Genomic DNA, 21,649 nt, shown 5'->3' on the forward strand with positions numbered 1-21,649 from the left:
ATGTGCAACATATGTAGAATATTTGTGATGTATTAATAAGGATACAACAGTTGTCAAAGAGTATATTCTGTATAAGCCCAATTAAACACTCACATACACAGAGGCAATGAAAAATGGCTGAAATATTATATAAAATAATTAACACTAGTTGTCACTAGGTTTTAGGATTAGATGCAATTTAATTTTTTATTGATTCCTTTCTAAATGTTCTGCAATAAATGTTATTTTTATAACCAGAAAGATCATTAGGTGCAATTTTAAAACAAAATTAACGTTTTTTAATATTGACATTTTCAAACCTGAAAACCCATTGCTTCTTTATGTGTAATTGCAAGTTAGATTCTAAATCTAGCAATTACACCAAGAGTATCTCACATTTCTTTTCCTCAGACAGAGTAGAAATATGTATAATCTTTGGGAGGACTTGATTGCAAACATGTATGTGCTTAGAATGCAAGAAGACAGATTGTAGCTAAAGTTATTTTCTCTGCCTAACCAGAATGATGTTGTGATTTAGTCTGTAGGATTCCCCTGAAAATGGATTTTTGAAGGCCGATAAACTGTGTCCCTGCATAAAATAGGCTTCTGACATATATCAAAACAAGTGGGTTATTGACCTGTTTGTATGCAGCATATGCTATTTCTTATGTTAGCTCATCTCAGTACTGCAAACACTATAGACAGTAATAAATTATTAAGAATGGCTCTGAAGAAAGTAGAGTGGTGAAGTTTGTGGAATCTGACATGAAGTATATGGAGAGACAGTTTCATAGTCACAGCCTAGCTCCCTAACTTCATAGTCCTATAATATACATATGAAAAGAGTGAACCAACCGAAATCCATCACCTTACATATGCCCTTCCCATTGCTGACAGCAAAACAGCTGAAAGAAAATGGATTAGTCATTTGTTATTATCATCATTGTTTTATAATTAAAAAGAAAATGAGTTTGGAAATACTACTCTATGTTTAAGTGCTAAATGAACTACCAGGTTTGTCATGTTAATTGGGGGAATATTGTTGACATAATTGTGTTTGACCTTTCATCTGTGTAGGAAGTGTTTGAACATATAAACTCAGTTTTTAGATTTGTACACAAACAGAGCAAATAGATTTAAGCTTCAATGACCTAGTAGTTAGTAATTCAATTTTTCAGAATCTGGTCTGAAGAAATGGCCAGAAATGTTAGCAAGAGACTTATACAGAGATATTTTATTCATGTAAGTGTTTTTACCAATGTAAACTTCATAACAACCTAAATAATCAATAATTGCAAAATACTTTAAATGACATCATATATGCTATATTATTCATTTTTATTGTATATACTTTTAATAATTTTGTTCCTGAAACAAATTTTGAATGCATTTTAACTGTGACCCATCACTTGAGGTTAGGTGTGGAATGTTCCACTTGTGACATCATATTGTCACTCAAAAAGTTTCAGATTTTGGAGCATTTTGGATTTTGGATTTTTGGTAAAGGAATGTTCAACCTGTATGAGATCTGGGTCTCAGCTGTTACGCCCAGTGAAAATGGAGGTTATTTTTTTGCATTGTCTCTGGCTATTGTGGTTGTGTCTAAGTTCTGAAGTTTCCTTTGATTTCCCTTAATGGGTTCTTGAGTAAATTCAGCTTTTCCTGGCACCACGCCCACCAAAGAAAAAATTGCTCTAGTTGATCTTTGTTGGAGGACTTTTGGCAGCAGTTTCCTGAGTGCACTAGGACCCTTTGGGCTACTACTTACAGAAATCCACTTGTGCTAGTTTGAACATAAAGGGATGATTTTCAGTTTTTTTGATAAAGGGATGTCTCATAAGACCCAAGAATAAGTGTGCATCTGGGCCTCAGACACCAATGGGATACAGGCTGTATGTGTTTTTCTCTCTTGCTATAGAATGACTTTATCTGCTTCCTAGTTTGTAGGGCTGAGTTAATATTTCTTACGTATAAGAGATAGCCAGACTGTAATTGGAATTTCTTGGCCACCATTACAGATTTCCAATGGTAGCATCTGGAGCTAGATCAGTGAGCTCTGCCAGGGGCTGTGTGTTAGTTTTTTAAGACTGCTGTAACAAATGACCATAGACTTGGTGGCTTAAGACAAGAAAAATTTATTCTTTCACAATTCTGGAAACCAGAAGTCCACAAAGTTGTCAGCATGATTTGTTCCTTATGAAGGCTCTGTTGGACAATCTGTTCTGTGTGTCTCCAGTACCTTCTGGTGGCTGCTAGCAACCCTTGGAATTCCTTGACTTGTGGCTGTGTAACTCCAGTTTCTCCTTTTCTCCCTGGGCACCTTCTCTCTGTGTCTCTGTGTCTCAAATACAGTATCCCTGTACTTTCTCATGTAAATATACTAATTATTGGTGTTAAGATCCACCTAGGATGATCTCATCCCAAGATCCTTAATTATATCTTCAAAGATTCTAATTCCAAATAAGTTCATATTCACAAATATTGCAGGTTGGAACTTACATGCATTTTTTTTGAGGGGGACGCAATTTAACATTCTCTTAGCTGTGTCTTCATTGTGTGAACAGATGTGTGCTGGGATCCCTTATATAGTAACCATATTAGTGGAGAAGGAGTGGTGATTCCCAAAACAGAGAGGAGACTGGGAAGCTATTCCCAAAGAGTTCTCTGAACTAGCACTGAATTTGGAGAAGACCCATGACCTTGGAAACAGGTATCTCTCAGCCAGTTCAGCTCTGGCTTTGAAACATAATCGTGCTTTGTATAGGTGACTAATATTAGATCTATGTTGCTCTGAAAGGGATAGAAGAAGGAGAGCCTCAGTAGATGGAGAGTCAGTGTCAAAGATGACAGTTGTCTGTAAATATGTGGATTTCTTTCTGGATTCTCTATTCTTTTCCATTGGTCTGTGGTCTTTTTTTTTTTTTTTTTTTTTTTTTAAACAATACCGTGTTGTTTTGGTTACTATAGCCTTGTAATATATTTTGATGTTAAGGAGTGTGATACCTGTAGCTGTGTTCTGTTTGCTCAGAATTGCTTTGGCTATCTGGGCTTTTTTTTGGTTTCATACACATTTTAGGATTGTTCTATTTTTCAGAAATGATCTTGGTATTTTGATATGGATTACATTAAATTTGTAGATTGTTTTGGGTAATATGGTTGTTTTAAAGATATTAATAATTCTGATCCATGAGCATGGGATGTCTTTCCATTTGTTTGTGTCTTCAATTTCTTTCATCAGTGTTTTGTAGTTTTCTTTGTAGAATTCTTTAACTTTCATGGTCAAACTTTTTCCTGATTTTTTTTTTTTGGTGTTGCTATTGTAAATAGGATTGCCTTCTTGATTTCTTTCTCGGCTAGTTTATTGTTATATAGAAGTATGACTGATCTTTGTATGATGATTTTTTATTCTACAACTTTACTGAATCTATTTATCAGACTTAAGAGTTTTTTGTTAGAGTCTTTAGATTTTTCCAGATATAAGATCATATTATCAGCAAGGAGGGACAATTTGCCTTCTTTTCCAATTTGGATACCTTTGATTCCCTTCTCTAGACTAATTGCTGTGGCTAGGACTTTCAGTACTCTGTGGAATAGGAATAGTGGAAGTGGGCATCCTTGTCTTGTTTCAGTTCTTAGGGGAAAGGCTTTCAATTTTTTCTCATTAAATATGAGGTTAAGTTGAGCTTGTCATATGTGGTCTTTATTCCTTTATTATGTTAAAGTATGTTCTTTCTATGCCTAGTTTGTTGAGTTTTTATGATGAAGGAATGCTGAATTTTGTGAAATGCTTTTTATTAGTTTATTGAGATGGTTATATGTTTTTTGTCCTCCTCTATAAAAGTACATGTGTGTTTATAGGTATTAAAAGAATAAAAGGAAAGAAAATACAAGCTGCATTTATCCATGGATAGTGGGTCTATTTGTGATTTTTATTTTCTTCTTTGTTTCAGCTTTGCATTGCTTGTGTTATTTGTAATGAATGTTTTATTTTTTACTAGTGAAAAATGACAAACTAAAGAAATAGATATCATACTTAGAATTTTACCTGAATTTCTCTTTAACCCTGTCTCACTGTATTCAGAATTGGCCATTTGTATCATCAAGTAAGAACCAGGTACCTAAATGTGACAATAATTGGATTTCACATATTTTTCATGGGACAATTGATTCATGACTGCTTAAAAACATGCCTTTGGAAAATTGTTCCAAGGAGTTCATGTATCTATGTATTAATATTAGTCTTTCAAAATGTATGTATTCATTGTCCAACTTGTATCCTGTATTGTCCTAGCTCTTGTAAAAAATATATATAAACACATAAAACAGTTGCTACTTTCAAGGAAGTTCAAATTCTAAGGAAGAAGGAAAAAAACTGATAAGTAAAACAAGTGGTGGATAATACAAAAAGAAAACTGAAATTCTGAAAGTTAACTAAAATATGTACTGATATGGTTTGGATCTATGTCCCCACCTAAATCTTATGTTGAATTTTAATCCAATTGTAATCCCCAGTGTTGGAGGTAGGACCTGGTGGGACGTGATTGGATCATGGTAGGGGTCGGGGTGGATTTTCATGTATGGCTTAGTGCCATTCCTTTGGTACTGTCCTCGTCATAGTGAATGAGTTCTCATGAGATCTCGTCGTTTAAAAGTATGTGGCACCTCCCCACACTCTTTCTTGCTTCTTCTCTTACCATGTGAGACTCCTGCTTCCCTTCTGCCTTCTGCCATAATTGGAGACTTCTTGAGGCCTCCTCAGAAGCCAGTGCTGCTATGCTTCCTTTACAGCTGGCAGAACTGTGAGCCAATTAAACCTCTTTTCTTTATAAATTTTCCAGTCTCAGGTATTTATTTGTAGCAATGTGAGAATGAACTAATACATGTTCTATGCATTGTTAATGGTATATATTTTTAATCATTTCCCTTGCTACTTCTCCCTGCAGGAAATCTTCCAAATTCTATCTGGACTACAGGTTGATGGAGATATGGGTTAGAATATTGTTAGGTAAAGTCCATGCTATCTAAGTGTGAGCTAGATTGAGAAAGAAGCATGGATGAAGTATTGTGCTATAGTCAATACTTTCCACGAAAGCATTAAACTAGGAGTCAAGAGACTTGGGTTTGTCTACCCAGCTTTGCATGGGACCTGACTGTCCGGGCCTGCCATTTAACCTCTATAAAACTGTTTCCTTATCTATCAACCAAAGGGACCAGATGATTGGCAGGGACCTTGTAGTTTTAGCACTTTCATTCAGCGATGAAATTACAAAAGGACTGGAATCACAAGTATAGAAAGTAAAGAGAGAGGTGGTATCTTCAGATCAGAGCTCTCCTGTATTTATTATCTCTTTCTTCTTGCCTTCATTGTCTAACTTTTTCAGAGAGTGATTTCCAACATATTTTCACTTTTTTATACCCTACTAAACCCTATCTACTTGAAATTTCAGTCCCATCCCCAATACTCTAATTGCCCATCCAATGGAATGTCTCCTCAAGAATCATGGGCCCCTGGCCTAACATAGGAAGCTGCTTGGAGACTGTATTAGTCCGTTTTCACACTGCTGATAAAGACATACCCGTAACTGGGAACTCATTGTGACATTGCTTCTTGATAAACAGCAGCACTTAATCACTAGTGACTATTCCCTCCTCTGCAAATTGGAAAAAACATGAGATTTGGAATCTCAGAGTACTAAGTTGAAATCCTGACATTTGTCAGGATTTTCTTTTGTGTGTTGTTGAACAGGACAGATTTCCTCTTTGACCATAGTTTCTACTTCTAAATAATATAGATAATGCAGCACATGAATTGAGTGAGTTGTTTTAGAATTGAATTAACCTATAGGTGAAGTGCCTGGCACTTCGTGAATGCTCAAAAAGTAACAATCCTCCTATTAATCTCTTGGTTTCTGTGCTGAACATGCTTTTTCATATCTATTCTTGCTTCATCACCATCCTTCTGGATAATTCCTTTACTTCTTCTTTTTGCCTAAATATGGGTGTTATGTAGGTACTGTTGGTTGCCCTCTACTTGAGCGTGTCTCTCTCACAGTTTATGTCCATTTTTATAGCATTCTGTCTCACTGGATCCCTCTACAGAGCCAAGCCTGATACTCTGCCAACCCCACATGTCCAAATGCCTAGTGGAAGCTCCATTTGGATGCCCAACCCCACTTTAAAAACAGTGTATCCCAAGTAACTATTCACTGATCTCCTTGTCACATTCCCCATATCATCCTAATTATTTCTTTGACTTTAATTTTTCCCTTGTTGTTATTACTACAAAACTTTGAATATGATTTGATTTATCCCTCAACTCCCCATCCATATCTGGGGTCAGCCTCATGCTTTTTGATATTCTCATGACATGGAGTATATTATAGGAATAAGCATAGATATCTTTTGTCTAAAAGCTCTGAATCCAACACTTAGTTACATAGTTATATTGGTCTTGGGAAAAACAAATGACCTCTGAACATGACTTTTCTCATCTAGGAAAACAGAATAATAATACCTCTTTCACAAGTTTCTTGTTGGAGATGGGAATGTTCTTTCTAAACAAACAAATGGTTATAGATAGATAAATAACTAGGTAGGTAGGTAGGTAGGCAAAGCTTTCTGCTCCCATCCCAGTCCAGATTATATTAATCAATCTCCTTGACTCCACTCTTTATCTCTTATCTAAAATATCATATTGATTTTTTCACGTTAAAATAACATTTTCAGTAACTCCTCATTGCCCATAGATTTACATCAAAATTCATTTTTCTACTTGACTTTAGGGAAAACCAATGAGAAAAGGAAAGTAATATTTAATGAGCATCTACTCTTTATGAGGCATTGTGCAGGGTGGGGTTGGAGCCAAACTTCAAATTCAGCTGCCTAATTCAAAACTCATATATATCATACTGGTTTTCAACAGTGGAAAGTCACAATATTTTCGATATTATTTCCCATTATCAGGACATTTATTTGAATCAAACTTAAGAATTTGTGAGTATTAGAATTAATAGTATTAGTCTTCAAGTGTTCTCCCCTCATATGGTTATTTGTTTCCAGAATGGAACAATCTCTTTGAAATTTCACAGTTCAGAGAATAATAGTATTTCAGCTTGACACGTGAAAGTGTCAATAACTTGAATAAATGGGAAGGTTTAGCTGTCAATCAGAAAACTAATTGTACTGGACAATATTAGGTGGCCTTTGCCTGTCTTTGTAAAATTAGTGATGCTTACTCAAAAATCTTCATTATAAGACTCTAAACTGATTACATTTCAATTTGAAATAGTATACAAACATTATTACATAAAAATAAAAGTTAAATTATAGGGTTGTTTGAATTGCCTTTGTAAAATTTTTGGCAGTGTTGTGCTGGTCCTGCTGATTGCTGGTTCTGGGCAGAGGCTTCTGTGAAGTTTGCACATTGAAACAAGCCACCAAATTGTATACATCATTGTACTTGTGTTGAGCAGCTGCACAAACAAAATAATATATATGAAATATGCATCACAGATTTTGTAACCTAGGAAGGTGGCAAACAAAGCCCCTCTATGATCAAGTATCCATCAATACAAGTTAGAGACATTGAGGTACAAAACTTGTCAGATGTAAGGAAGAAGCTGGGAATAACTTATCTGCAAGGCATGACCTGCTGGCAAGTGGTTTCTGAAAAAGTGACATTAGAAATGAGGGTGAATAGCCACTGTGAATGGTGTTGGAAACCTGAGAAAGAACTGTTGGTAAACTGTTTCTGAACATACATATGTTTTAATTTTCTTGAGGTTAATTATGAAGTTACTTGACCACTGGTATTTCAAAGGTAAAGTGTAATTTTTAAAATTTATACATTGTTTAATAACTGCCATTTTTACAATTTCAACATATACAGACTCTACACTCATGTGGAAATTGGTGGATTGAAGTGGGGAAATTGGAGTTCATTTTGTTTCTTGAGAATTTATTTATTGTGAAATTGTCTAGTTACCTTGTAGAGGACAGACCTAGAAAGATCTAGAATGGCCTTATGAATCAAACCTTTCTTATTCTATTTCATTCTATGTGAAATAAAATATATAAACATTTTGGTTCATCATTATTTTCTGTATAGAAAGTGGAATCATAGTTTATAAAACCAGAGCAAGTCTTATCATCCAATGTGAAAATTTTACATGCAAGTAAACTGAGAAGATAATTGATAGGGTCGTGTTGCTATTTAAAAATATAACGAGACTCAGGATACACACTTTAGATTCACAGTCCATGGGGCTTTTATTATAGTGTTACTTTTCCCCTTCAAACAAGGTCCCTGCTTAGAGTTAAAGCATTTTAGGGTTACCAAACAGACCCACATCACAGTTTAGAATTATATCAGAGACATGTACTTGCCAATTAAATCAATAGTTGTCAAATGTAACTGAGTTTAAAAACAGGTCTGTACAATGTTCATGTCCATTATTTTACTGTACATGTAGTATATATTTAGTGTACATGCAGTGTATATTTAGAGAGTTTTGAGGAAAAAATAGTTATTTACACTTTATATTTTTAAAATTCTCGGAGAGCGTACCTCTGCAGCCGCCTCTATGCTTCTGCTGAGCTCAGCTCCTTCATTTACTTTCTAGAGTCATTGATTTCAAGTCTGCTGTCTCCGGACAAGTGGAGGCTTGAGTAAGGTTGAAATTGATGAATTCATGTTTGTGAGTTTCAGTCACTGCAGTCAATGGTATCTTCTACCACTAAGTAGTGCTTCTGGAGGCACAACTTGAAGTGGAGGGCCCTATGCTTCAAGGAGAGACAGGGTCTGTCCCTCTTACTCTCTTGGTGTTTCAACTGTGTTTCCTTTTATGTCTGTTTCTTTCTGTATATCTGTCTTCAGGATAGAAATAGTAATCCTCCCATTGACTGGGTTAGTCAAAGGGTATATAATTCGATCCCAGCACTGCCATAATCTCTGAGAAAGGCAAAATTCCCTAGAATGCCCACAAGGTTGTTTTTTTTCTTTTTTTTTTTTTTTTTTTTTTCCATTTTTTGGTATAATCCACCTCATTTTTAGCTAAGCATTTAAAAGGCTGTCTGCAAGAATTTATGAAGTATCTAAGACTGCAATGTGTAATATGGTAGCTACTAGTACATAAGGTTACTAAGCACAGAAAATGTGGCTAGTGCCACATGTTAAAATAATATTTTGGATATTTTGGGTTAAATATATTATTCAATTGCGAAAGTATATTATTAAAATTAATTGTACCTATTCGTTTTCACTTTTCTAATGTGGCTACTAGAAAACACAAAATTATATATGTGGCTTGCATTATATTTAGATTAGACAGTGCTGATTGAGGTGGTATATTTTATAAATAGAGTCATAAATTTAAAAAGCTGTTTCTGGTCAATTGTATAAAATGTAGTTATTTTGGAAGTGGAAAGTTTTCAAAATATTTATCATGCTATATTTTCTGAATTGAGATCTAATCCTTCCTTCTGCTCTGTCTAATCCTCTGTTTAATCCATGCATTGAGCTCTTTTGAAAAATCTCGGTGACTGTATATTTTTAAGACATTCTACAGTATTTGGTTCTTGATTTACAAGACCCTGCTCAAATATAACCTTACTTTTGAGACTTTTACTGATCACTTGATATAAAATAATACCTCCACAAACCATCGCACCACACACACATACACATGCACAGACACACACACACACACAGAGACATCTTTTTTTTGTTTTTGTTTTTGTTTTTGTTTTGAGAAGGAGTCTCACTGTGTCTCCTAGACTGGAGTGCAGTGGCGCGATCTCGGCTCACTGCAAGCTCCGCCTCCCAGGTTTACGCCATTCTCCTGCCTCAGCCTCCCAAGTAGCTGGGACTACAGGCGCCCGCCACCACGCCCGGCTACTTTTTTGTATTTTTAGTAGAGACAGGGTTTCACCGTGTTAGCCAGGATGGTCTCGATCTCCTGACCTCATGATCCACCCGCCTTGGCCTCCAAAAGTGCTGGAATTACAGGCGTGAGCCACCTCGCCCGGCCGACATCTTCTTTGTGAGTTTTACCCTACTTGATTTTTCTCTGTTACACATATCACCATCTAGCATAATATATATTTTCTCGTTAATTATCTGTTCCTCCATGTTCCCTCTTTCTCCTTTTGAGCTTATATTATTACTTAAACCCAATGAAGGCAAGCACTTTATTTATTTAGTGCACCAAAGTCTCCTGGTGTCTGGCGTATAGTGCGTGCTTGATGGATCATGATTGAATGAATGAATCATATTACTCATTTTATACTTATGTCATGACTTGCACTGTCCAATATGATAGCCCATAGCCACTAGATATCAAAGACTTGATATTTTGAAACATGTTAAATAAAGGTAAAATCAAAAATAAAAATTAAGTTAAACTATATTATTAAAATTAGTTTCACCTACTTTTTCTTTTCTTTTCTTTTTTTTTTTTTCCTGAAGACAGGATCTGGCTCTGTCTCCAAGGCTGGAGTGCAGTGGCAGGATCTAGGCTTACTGCAACCCCCGCCTCCTGGGCTTAAGGGATCCTCCCACCTCAGCCTCCTGAGTAACTGGGACTTCAGGTGCAGGCCACCATACCTGGCTAATTTTTGCGTTTTTTGTAGAGACAGGGTTTTTCCCTGTTGCCCAGACTGGTGTCAGACTCCTGGGCTCAAATGATCTGCCCGACTCAGACTCCCAAAGTGCTGGGATTGCAGGTGTGAGTCACCGTGCCTGGCGCTTTTACTTTTTTAATGTGAAAACTTAATTTATTTTAAAATTACATAGGCGACTGATACTTGGGGCTCACTTACATTATGTTTATATTGAACAATGTGGTTATAGAATCATAACAGAAAAATCTATAGGCCTTTCCTGAAATTACTGGAATGTGAATTCGTTTGTTTGTAGTGCCTGACGTCTTTGCCATGGTCGATGATTCCATCTATAATTTTTAACTTTTGTTGTTAGCTCATCTAATGGGAAGCTTGTTTTTTTTAGGAGGAATCCCTTGTAGCCTCGGTTATTTCTCCAGAGAGTTTGCGATTGTTCCTATTGGGCTGTTTAGGTATCCAAGGCCCAAAACAAATGTTAATGCTCCTTTATTGGCTTGGTGGATTCTAGCCTCTGAGTTTAGAATACACAGACTCTACCTATGTGAGGCCCAGTCACAGGGATTTAATTTCCCTCTGAAGATTTATTGTCAACCCAATGGGTAGGTGCATGGAGCATTTGTATTTTCTCTTCACTGGGATCAAAGTCTTTCAAAGTTCTCAACTTCATTCCCTGGTCTTAGTTCCTATGTCCAGTCTTGAGTGCATAAAGCTGTTGTCATCCATGCCTTTGTGTGCATTAAAATAATAACTCTCCTACTATTGGGCTAGTAACATGTTCAAGGCTACAACAAAATCAGCATATACTCCTGGATTCTAGCTCTCAGGGACCTCATCAATTCCTGAGAACTATATATTAAAATATATATAGTTGAACTATGTATTAAATGTATTATGTTTTGAATATGTTTTGAATATTCAAAATTTGAATATTATGTTTTGAATATGTTATATTAAATGTTTATTCAACATCACTACATTTTATAGGGAGAGAGTTTATGCATTAGCTGAGTAAACCATTTTTGCTAGAATCTGAAATCTTTAATTTCCTGTTGTTAGACACTATATTGTTTCTAGTTCAATGTGAAAAAAATGCTGCAGTGAACATCCTTACATGTGTATTTTTTCACATATGTCTAGGTCTTATGGAGAATTCTTATTTTTATCTCTGTTGGATAAATTCCTGGAAATTGTAGAATCAAAAGACAGGCCAGATGTGGTGGTTCATATCTGTAATCCTAGCATTTTGGGAGACTGAGGCAGAAGGATGGCTTGAGGCCAGGAGTTCAAAACCAGCCTGGGCAACATAGTGAGACCTCTGTCTCTGAAAAAAAAAAAAAAGGTGGGGGGGGGGGGGTGCGGGAAGAAAAAGGAAGATGGGAACACAAGACAACATCTTATAGAAAAATGAGTGAACACATAGGTCAGTGGAACAGAATGAAGAGTCTAGAAAGTGACTTACCGTAAGTACACCCAGCTTATGTTTGTCATAGTGAAAAAGCAATTCAATGGAGGAAGAATGATATTTTCAGTAAATCATGTTGGAAAATTGGTTATCCAGGGACCAAAAATAATCCTAAATTTAAACCTCATACCTTTATACAAACATTAACTGTAATGGATCAGAGATTTAATGTAAACAGTAAATATATAAAACTTTTGTAAGAATACACAGGAGAAAACCTTCATGATTTAAGCAGAGTCTTTCGTCACAATACTAAAGCATAATCCATAAAAGAAAACAGGATAAATTTGTCTTTATTAAAAAATTTATACTTTCACCCTGTGAGAGTATTAAGAGGAAGAGAAGACAAGCCAATGGCTATAAGAAAAATTTCTACAAATCACATATTCAACATAAAGCTTGTAACCGGAGTATATGAAGAACTCTCTAAACTCAAAGGTAAGATAGCAATCCCATTAGAAAGTGGCAAAAGACTTGATCATACCCTTAAACAAAGAGGATATGTGGAGGACAAATAAATACATAAAAATATGTTCAACATTATTAGCCATTAGATAAATGCAAATTAAAACCATGATAACAGTATGCATCTATCAGAATGGCTAAAATAGAAGATAGTGGCAACACTAAATATTGACAGCATGTGGAACATCTGGCTCTGCCATATATTGCTGGTAGAAAAGTAAAATGGTACAATCCTCAGAGAACAGTGTGGCAGTTTCTTACAAATTTATACCATATACTTGCCATGGGAACCAGCAAACACAATCCTGGATGTTTATCCTACTGACTTGAAAACATATATGCATACAAACACCTGGACACAAATATTCATAGCAGCTTTATTTGTAATATCCCCTAAACTTCAAATAACCCACATGTCCTTCAACGGGTGAAGTTTATCCAAAGAAACTTGTTCATTCATGTAATGGGAATACTTCTCAGTCATGAAGGTAAATGAATTATTGATACCCACAAAAACTTAGATGGATCTCTAGAGTATTATGCTGAGTGGGGAAACAAAGTCGATCTCATAAGGTTACATACTCTATTCCATTTATATAATACTTTCAAAGTGACAAAATTATGGTGATAGAGAACAGATCAGTGCTGGTCAGGAAATCCAGTTGGTAATATACACTATAAAGGGGTATGATGACTGAGTTTTTGTGGTGATGGAACACTTCTATATCCTGATTGTGATGACCATTATATGAATCTATACATGTGATAAAATTTCATAGTAGTACACACCCAAAACAGAGATGAGTCCATGTGAAAACTGTGAAATTGAAATAAGGTATGTAGTTTATAATATTACTATATATACTATATATTACTGAAATAAGGTATATAGTTTTTAGTATTACTATATATTACTATGTATAACTATAATAATATTATACCTATGTCAATATCCTGGTTTCAGTATTTTACTATGACTATGTAAGATGTTGTCATTAAGAAAAAGCAGGCAAAGCAATCATATTAATGTTCGACTGTATTTGCAACTTCTTGTTTAATTAAAAAAATAGTTTATTTTATGTAGGAACACTTAACATGAGGTCTACCTTCTTAACAGATTTTTAAGCATACAATACAGTATTGTTACCTAAGTTATTCATTTTCTAACTATTTGAGTTGTAGTAGTTCCTTATATATTTTGGAAATTAACCACTTATTAAATATATATTTTTTGAGAATATTTTCTCACATTCAGTAAATTGTGTTTTTACTTTGTTGATTGTTTTGGCTGTGCAGAAGCTTTTTACTTTGTTGTAGTCCCACATGTCTAATTTTGCAGTTTCTTGTGAGTCTTAAATTGTTTTAAGGTAAATTTTTTTTAAAGGTATGGACATTTGTAAAACTATTGATGCACACTGCCAGATTAGCCTTCAAAATACTGTGTTCAGTTTCTCCCATTTAAATAGTTCTCCCAATTGCTTTCTATCCATTTATCCTATTTTATATTCTTCGTGTAAGTATCATCCTTTGAAATCATACTGTTACTTATTTTGCCTGTATGCTCCTTTGTATTTTTTATTCAGCCTCATTGAGAGATAACTGGTATGCAAAAAGTATGTATAATTAAAATACATAATTTGGAAAGTTTGCACATGTGTATATGTGTATGTGTATATATATATACACATACACACACACACACACACACACACTCATGTTACCATCAGCACAATCTAATTAACAAACATATCCAGCACCTTCATAAGTTTTCTTGAGTTCCTGTTTTGGTTACTTTTTTTTTTCTTTTGTGGATGGTGAGAGCATATAACATGAAACCTATCTTCTTAGCTCATGGTTAAGTATAGAATATCTTATTCATAACTATAGGCACTATCTTAGCAGATCACTGGAACTAATTCATCTTGTATAACTAACTTTATATGTGCTGCTGTTTTTTGTTTGTTGTTTGTGTTGGTGTTGTTGCTTTTGATGTAGAGTCTCCCTCTGTCACCCACGCAGGAATGCTGTGGTGCAATCTTGGCTCACTGCAACCTCCACCTCCCGGGTTCAAGCGATTCTCCTGCTTCAGCCTCCCAAGTAGCTGGGATTGCAGGTGTGCACCACCATGCTTGGCTAATTTTTGTATTTTTAGTAGAGACGGGGTTTCACCATGTTGCCCAGGATGGTCTTGAACTTCTGGCCTCAAGTGATCCACCCACCTCGGCCTCCCAAATTGCTAGAATTACAGATGTGAGCCACCATGCCCGGCCTGTTTTTTATTTATTTATTTTTAATTTGATTACTATCTCCTCCTTTTTCATGAGGGCAGGGATATTGTCTCATTCTGCTCCCTGTTCTTGGTGACCCACAACAATACCTGGCATAAAGTTGGTCATAAATAAATATATTTTGAATGAATTAAGGAATGTAGGTAAAATATTTTTGCATTACTTTCAATGTTAGAGAGATTGAAACAAATTTGTATGTTTATTGACCATTCACAGTTTTCCTTTGCCCACTAATGTCATTTGTCCCTTTTTTTCTACTGGGGGTTTATTTATTTTTTTTCTTTTTTCGGAATTGTTTATATATAAAACTGTTTATCCTTTACATTTTTTTCAGATAGTCCTCTGGCTTCAATTTTGCTTTTTAGTTAATTTAATTATTTCTTGCAACTTTTAAACATGAATATTGTAAAATTAAATTTATATCTTTTAAAAAATAGATTCTCTGTTTTTATGGTTAGAAAGATCCCCTAGACCTAAGATAATATAATATGATTTTCTAGAAATTATAAGGCTCTATTTAAAATGCAAATTACCCACTTGTAAATTATTTTGGGGTTAAGTGAAGGTTAACTTGCTTTTCTGTAACAGTTCTTCTTTAGAACATCATTACAGTGTCTTTTTTCTTTATTGTTTCAGTTTACATTAGTATAACTGAGTCTTAAATATTTATTTCCCCTGGAATTTTTGTGCTCTTTTTCTGGTTTGTAGATTCCCAAAATATTACTACAGTATTTTAAGTACTCTAGAGCACGTTATGATATCTGGTTAGACATATCCTTCTTTTAAAATGTTTCTTTTCTTTCTTATTCCTACTTTTTTATTGGTCAAAATGAACATCTTCCAAAGTTTGAAGTAAAAATCCCTGGCTTTTTGATGTTACGTTTGATTTAGAGAATACTTTGGATGTAGCTGGTATCTTCAAAGTATTTAGTCTTTCTGACCAATAACATAATTTGTCTTTTTTCGATTTATTTAAGCGTTCTTTATGGCCTTTAGTGAAGTTGTATAGTTTTCTTCCTATGTACCCTGCACATTTTTTATGCAGTTTACTCTGGGGTACTTTATGCTTCATTGTTAAATCTGAAAACAATATATTTTTGATTTTACCTTCTCACTAGATTTTCTGTTGTTTGTATTTTATTTGTATATTTATTGTGAAACTAACTTCCTTACCAATATTTTAATAATTCAAGTATTTTTCAATTTTTTTTGTTACTGTTATAGGACAAGCAATGCTGTCATTGTTAATCAATGTTAATGTTGCCTATTTCTTTTCTGTATTTATAACCTATTCATTTCTCTGGTCTTCTATCTTGAGTAATGTTAAATAAAAGTAATGAGAATCATCATATTTCTCGTATTCCTGACTCGAGTGGGAAAAAGTGTATTGCTTTACCAGTTAGCATTATGCCATCAATATGACAAATATATAAACCATCGTGTTTAAAATCTGCTCATGTATTTCTGATCCGTAGTCACATGCATTATCCATTGCGCCACTGGCCCCCAGATAAAAATCTGCTCCTGTATTTCTAATTTAATCAGCTTTAGGGGTTTTTGTTGTTTAATTTTTGGAACATGAATGAACTTACATTTCATCAGTTGCCTTTTAAACTTCCTATTGAATTATTATATATTTTATCTGACATTGTGATGTGATCCATAGCCTTTCTAATATTGAACCACATTACAATAAGGCAATAACATGTAATGGTATTTCTTTCAACATGTTGCTGGATTCAGTTTGTGAATATCTTTTAAGATTTTCTTAGCTGCATTCATTAGGGATGTTCATTAACTCATTTTCTTTATATTTTTTAGGTTTTCTTTAAGCTAATTTTTGTGCCTAAAAGGTTTGGCAAAACTTCCCCCAACCTCCCCTTAGCCATTAGTCATCGTGCAAATTTAAGAGTCCTTCCACGACCCTACTTGCATTCCTCCGAATGCATTCTAAATTGTGTGGTCCTTATACTCCAGGGCAGTGCTTGGAATTGATATCTTGGATGTCATGGCAATCTGACCTAGAAGAGGGCCATTGCTTCCACGCTTTAAATTATATATATATATATATATATATATATATATGTATATATAAAAACATACATATACTGATAGTGGCTAAGATGACACAAGCTCTCTCTCTATATATATATACACACACACACACACACATACTGATAATGGCTAGGAAGACACATAGCTACATAATGGTGTTGACTTTTGTTGGTCTTGCAATCATCAAAAGCCCCTAGTCTTTCTCACAAACTTCTGCATAGCCAGCTGAAAACTTTTCTGGGTGGTTTGTTGAATTCACTGACAGTCCCTCATATTAGTTCCTCAAATTTCATCTCATTATATTCAGACCATTATCTTAGCCTGTTTTCATTCTTTCTGAATCCTAACTATCATCCAGTGAAGCTGCTGTCCTTAGTTTCATGCCTTTCACAAATGGCCCATTTACTTGCTGTACCTTCCTCCTCACCACTGATAAAACTGTAGTTTTGAATAGGCATGTCAGAGCCTCTAGCTAGACCCTAAAATCTCCATTCAGACAGGTGTTTATAATCATTAATCATTTAGTAAGATCATTCAAATCATTACAGATTGGAGTTTATTCTTTTATCAAATAATAATTGAATACTTGTGCTTAGCCAGGAACCTTGGTAACTCTTAGGGATACAACAACTAATAAAATGTCTTTTGCCTGCTCAAGGATTCAGAGAGACCAGAGAAGTAAAGAAGATGAATCTAATATGGTATTTGTTATGATAGAGAAGTGTAAAAAGTTTTAAAATCTCAAGAAAGAGCTAAGGCAAAAAGGAATAAATAGTTATTTTTTTAAATTTCATTGATCCAAGTGTATCTGGTCTGTGGTGGGTACTGTGATGTACTACTAAGATTCTGGTTTAGAAATCAAACACTAATCCTGCAGCTGCTGAGAGTGCTGCCTGCAGAAAATCCACGTCTGTCACCTCCTTACAAAGATGCCTCTGCTAAAGAGAGTTAGTTTGTCCAAGGTAGAGCCTCCTTTGCAGGTGGCCTACATCCAATGACCAATTGATGGGAAAATGTAAGGACCTGGCCCCCTTGCCAGTTTGTAAAAATTCTGAAGGGTCATTCTTGTTTCAGAATTTCCAGTAAGGTCATCGAGGTTTTCCCTTGAGGCTGGCTTGCAGTCCAACTTCTCTTTGCCCATTGATGCCTTCTTGCCTTCTGTTTCCTTCCACAGATGTTGATTCCCAAGGGCACTCTCTAATAAACCCTTTGCATGCTAATCTCTGTGTTAGAATCTATTTTTTGAGAACCGACTTGTGACATGGTTATACTGATTATTTTGATCTTCACAGACCTTACTCCTCCTTGTCTATTTTTGATTTGATTTAGGATCACAGGTGGGTACGTGATGGTGGTGTTATTTTGTTTGAATTTCTTAAAATTCCATTGGTCGCAACTGAAGGTTTCTTATTGTTATAGACTTTGTAACTAAACAACTTAAAATGTTTTATACTTCCAACAATATATTAATAAATATGTTATAGATTAATTATTGCAGCGTGATTTACAACTGCACGTATGGGAAATGACTGCTCATTTATGTGAGATGGCTGAATAAACTATGTGTAGCACATCTACACAATGGAGTACTATGAAGCTATAAAAAAGAATGAAGATTTTAAGTGTTCTCACCACAAATAAGGAATAAGTATGTCAGATAATGCATATGTTAATTGACTTGATTTAATTATGTCACAATGTATACATATTTCCAAACATCATATTATATGCTGTAAATATATAGTTTTGTCAATTAAAAATCAAATATAGTATAAAAAATGTTTTTACTATAACAAATAATAATTAGTAAAAAAAATGAGAAATCATCAGACAGACATAAGTTGGGGATCATTTTACCAAACAACTGGTGTATACTGTGAGGAGCTCTTCCATATAGAGTGACTAAAGAGATATGACCACTAAATGCAGTGGTGATCCTAGACAACTTCTGGACCATAAAGAATGCTATTAGTATGGTCGATAATAATTGAATATGCATGATATATTAGATAATATTTCATTAAAGTGTCAGAATTTATGATAGTACTTTTAAGAGAATGTTCTTATTCTTTGGGTATACATGCGAAAGTATTTAGGAGTAAAGGGTTATGTTCCTGGCACATAATTAAACTCAATAACTCAGCAAAACTAATAATAGTACTATTCATGACATAAAATATTTAATACATACAGTACATTTATAATATTACAAAATATGGTATATATAGTATATGATTTATAATGTGAAATATGGTGTTTATTACTTTATTATATAATATATAGACAGAGTGAGTGAGAGACAAGGGGGAACAAATGTTCCAAAATATTAATGATTAATAAATATAGATGAATTATATTTGAAAATTCATCATCTTACTCTTGCAACATTTATGTAAATTTGAAGTTGTTTTCAAAATAAAAATTAAAAGAAAATGCTTCAGTAATACATATTTATCTGTAATTTAACATTTAAAATGCTTTTTCCATAAATTTTTCCAGTGCTTTTTGAAGCATAACAGAACACTATGCCTGAGACTTAATATATTCTGCAATAATTGGCACATACTCCATGTCTCTAAAGAACTAGAAAAATAATTTGCACCCAATATACGCTAATTGGCTAAATTTTGTGGCTCATGAATAACATTCTTGGAATATGTGCTCAACTAAGGGTTATTCCTCAACCCTATGAGCATAACGTGTGTCAAATTAAAAAAAAAATACACCTTTCTCCAAATTGGGGAACTTACTTTGGTCAGTAATTTTAGATTTATTACATCTTTTCAATTAGTGATGAATGATTAGAGAAGCTTTTAGTTGGCGTTGACCATAATTATTTTTAAATTAAATTTACCGAATAAATTTCAGATAAATTTGAAAGATAACATAGATTTCTAAACATTTAATTTTATCTTCATTAACCAAGATGCTTAAAAGACCTAGATTAATTAAATATGATTTCCTTACCATCTACAGAATCCTTTTCAAAATACTCTGAAGTGTACTTGCAGCAGGATAAGTGTCTTTTTATCCTGTTGATCAAAATTTTCAAATATACTTAGAAACTGATGACTAATGGAAAAAAATTGGAACTCCTTGTTGGGGAAAATTATTGCTACATAGAATTTGACAGCAAAATCACAAGAATAGATAATCATACGTAAAGTATCTTAGATAGATTTTAGAAATATGCTTTCTTTGGATTACAATTCCAAGAATATCAAGTAGATCTACTTTTTCTTTTCCTCCCATTAAATTCAACTAAAAACCCTAAACATGATATGTAAAACAAACATACCAAGAATCTAAAAGAATGAAAGGAGGATGATCTTCTGGGAGTCTCATAGTCTCAGGAATGGCATAGTAGTGAGTTCTTTTGCTTTTCTTTTTGACTGATATACCCCAGAGTTGGAGCTGAAAAACCTGGCAACCTAGAAGCACCCATGGGTACAGATAAAAAAAAATACCGGGTTGGATTATTCCCATAGACTCACTCATAACTGATTTAGATGATTTATATGATGAAATATTGAACTTTTAAGCTGAGAAGACTTAGATGAAATTTTGAACTTGAGTTGATGCTGTAATGAGTTGAGATTTTTAGAAACCTTGAAATAGGGTAAATGCATTTTGCATGCTAAGGGAAATGCATTTTTGTCGGCCAGAGTGTGGACTATGGTAGGCAAAATAATGACCCCACAAAAATTTCCATGTTCTAATGCCAAGAACCTGTTAATATGTCACGTTACATGGCAAAAGGGACTTGCAGAGGTGGTTAAAGTAAGACGTTTGAGATGAGAATGTTCTGGACTTTCTGGGTAAGCCCAATATAATCACAATTGGTCCTTATAAGGGAATTAGAAGAAAACAATGGAATCTAAAACAGAAAATCAATAGATAAAATAAAGGAAACAAAATTTAAGTTTTTAAGAAAGATACAATTTACAAACATCTAACAAGACTAGCAAGGAAAAAAATAGAGAAGGCATCAATTACCAATATCAGGAGTGATACCAGATAATTCTATAGACTGAAAACATCAAAAGGATTACAAAGGAATACTACAGATAAGTATGCAAACACAAATTTGAGAAATTACACAGAATAGACCTCTTTCTCAAAAAAACGCAAACTGTCACAACTAATAAGGAAACAGAATTGGTAGTCAAATAACTTACTACAAAGAGAATCCAAGGACTGTATGGCTTTAATGAAGAATTCTACCTTGCGTTTAAAGAATTAAGAACAATTCTTTACAATCGATTTCCAAACACAGAAAAGTAGGAAACACTTTACAATTAATGTTATGAGACTAATACTGCCTGACAACAAAAGAAGACAAGCACAGTACCAAAATATCACTACAGACAAATATCCCTCATTACCGTAGACGTGAAAATTCTTAACAAAATATCAGTGAATAGAATTCAAAGTGTATAAAGAGTATTATATCCTATAACCAAGTGGGATTTATTCCAGAGATGCAATGCTGGTTCAGTATTCAAAAATCAATAATGTAATTTAGGCTAAAGAAGAAAAATTGCATGATTATATCAATACGAAAGAACATTTGACAAAAGTCAACACCCATTTATGATTTTAAAAACTCTTAACAAACTAGGAATAAAGAACTTTTTCAACTTGTTAATGAGCTTCTACCAAAACCCTGCATCTAACATTATACTTGATGCCAAGGACTACAGGCTTTTCTCTTAAGATTGGTATAAAGACAAGTTTGTTTATTATCACCCTTTTGTTCAAGAGAGTGATGAAAGTTCTA

The sequence above is a fragment of the Chlorocebus sabaeus genome, chromosome X (assembly GCF_047675955.1).
Source record: "Chlorocebus sabaeus isolate Y175 chromosome X, mChlSab1.0.hap1, whole genome shotgun sequence".
Lineage (NCBI taxonomy): Eukaryota > Metazoa > Chordata > Mammalia > Primates > Cercopithecidae > Chlorocebus > Chlorocebus sabaeus.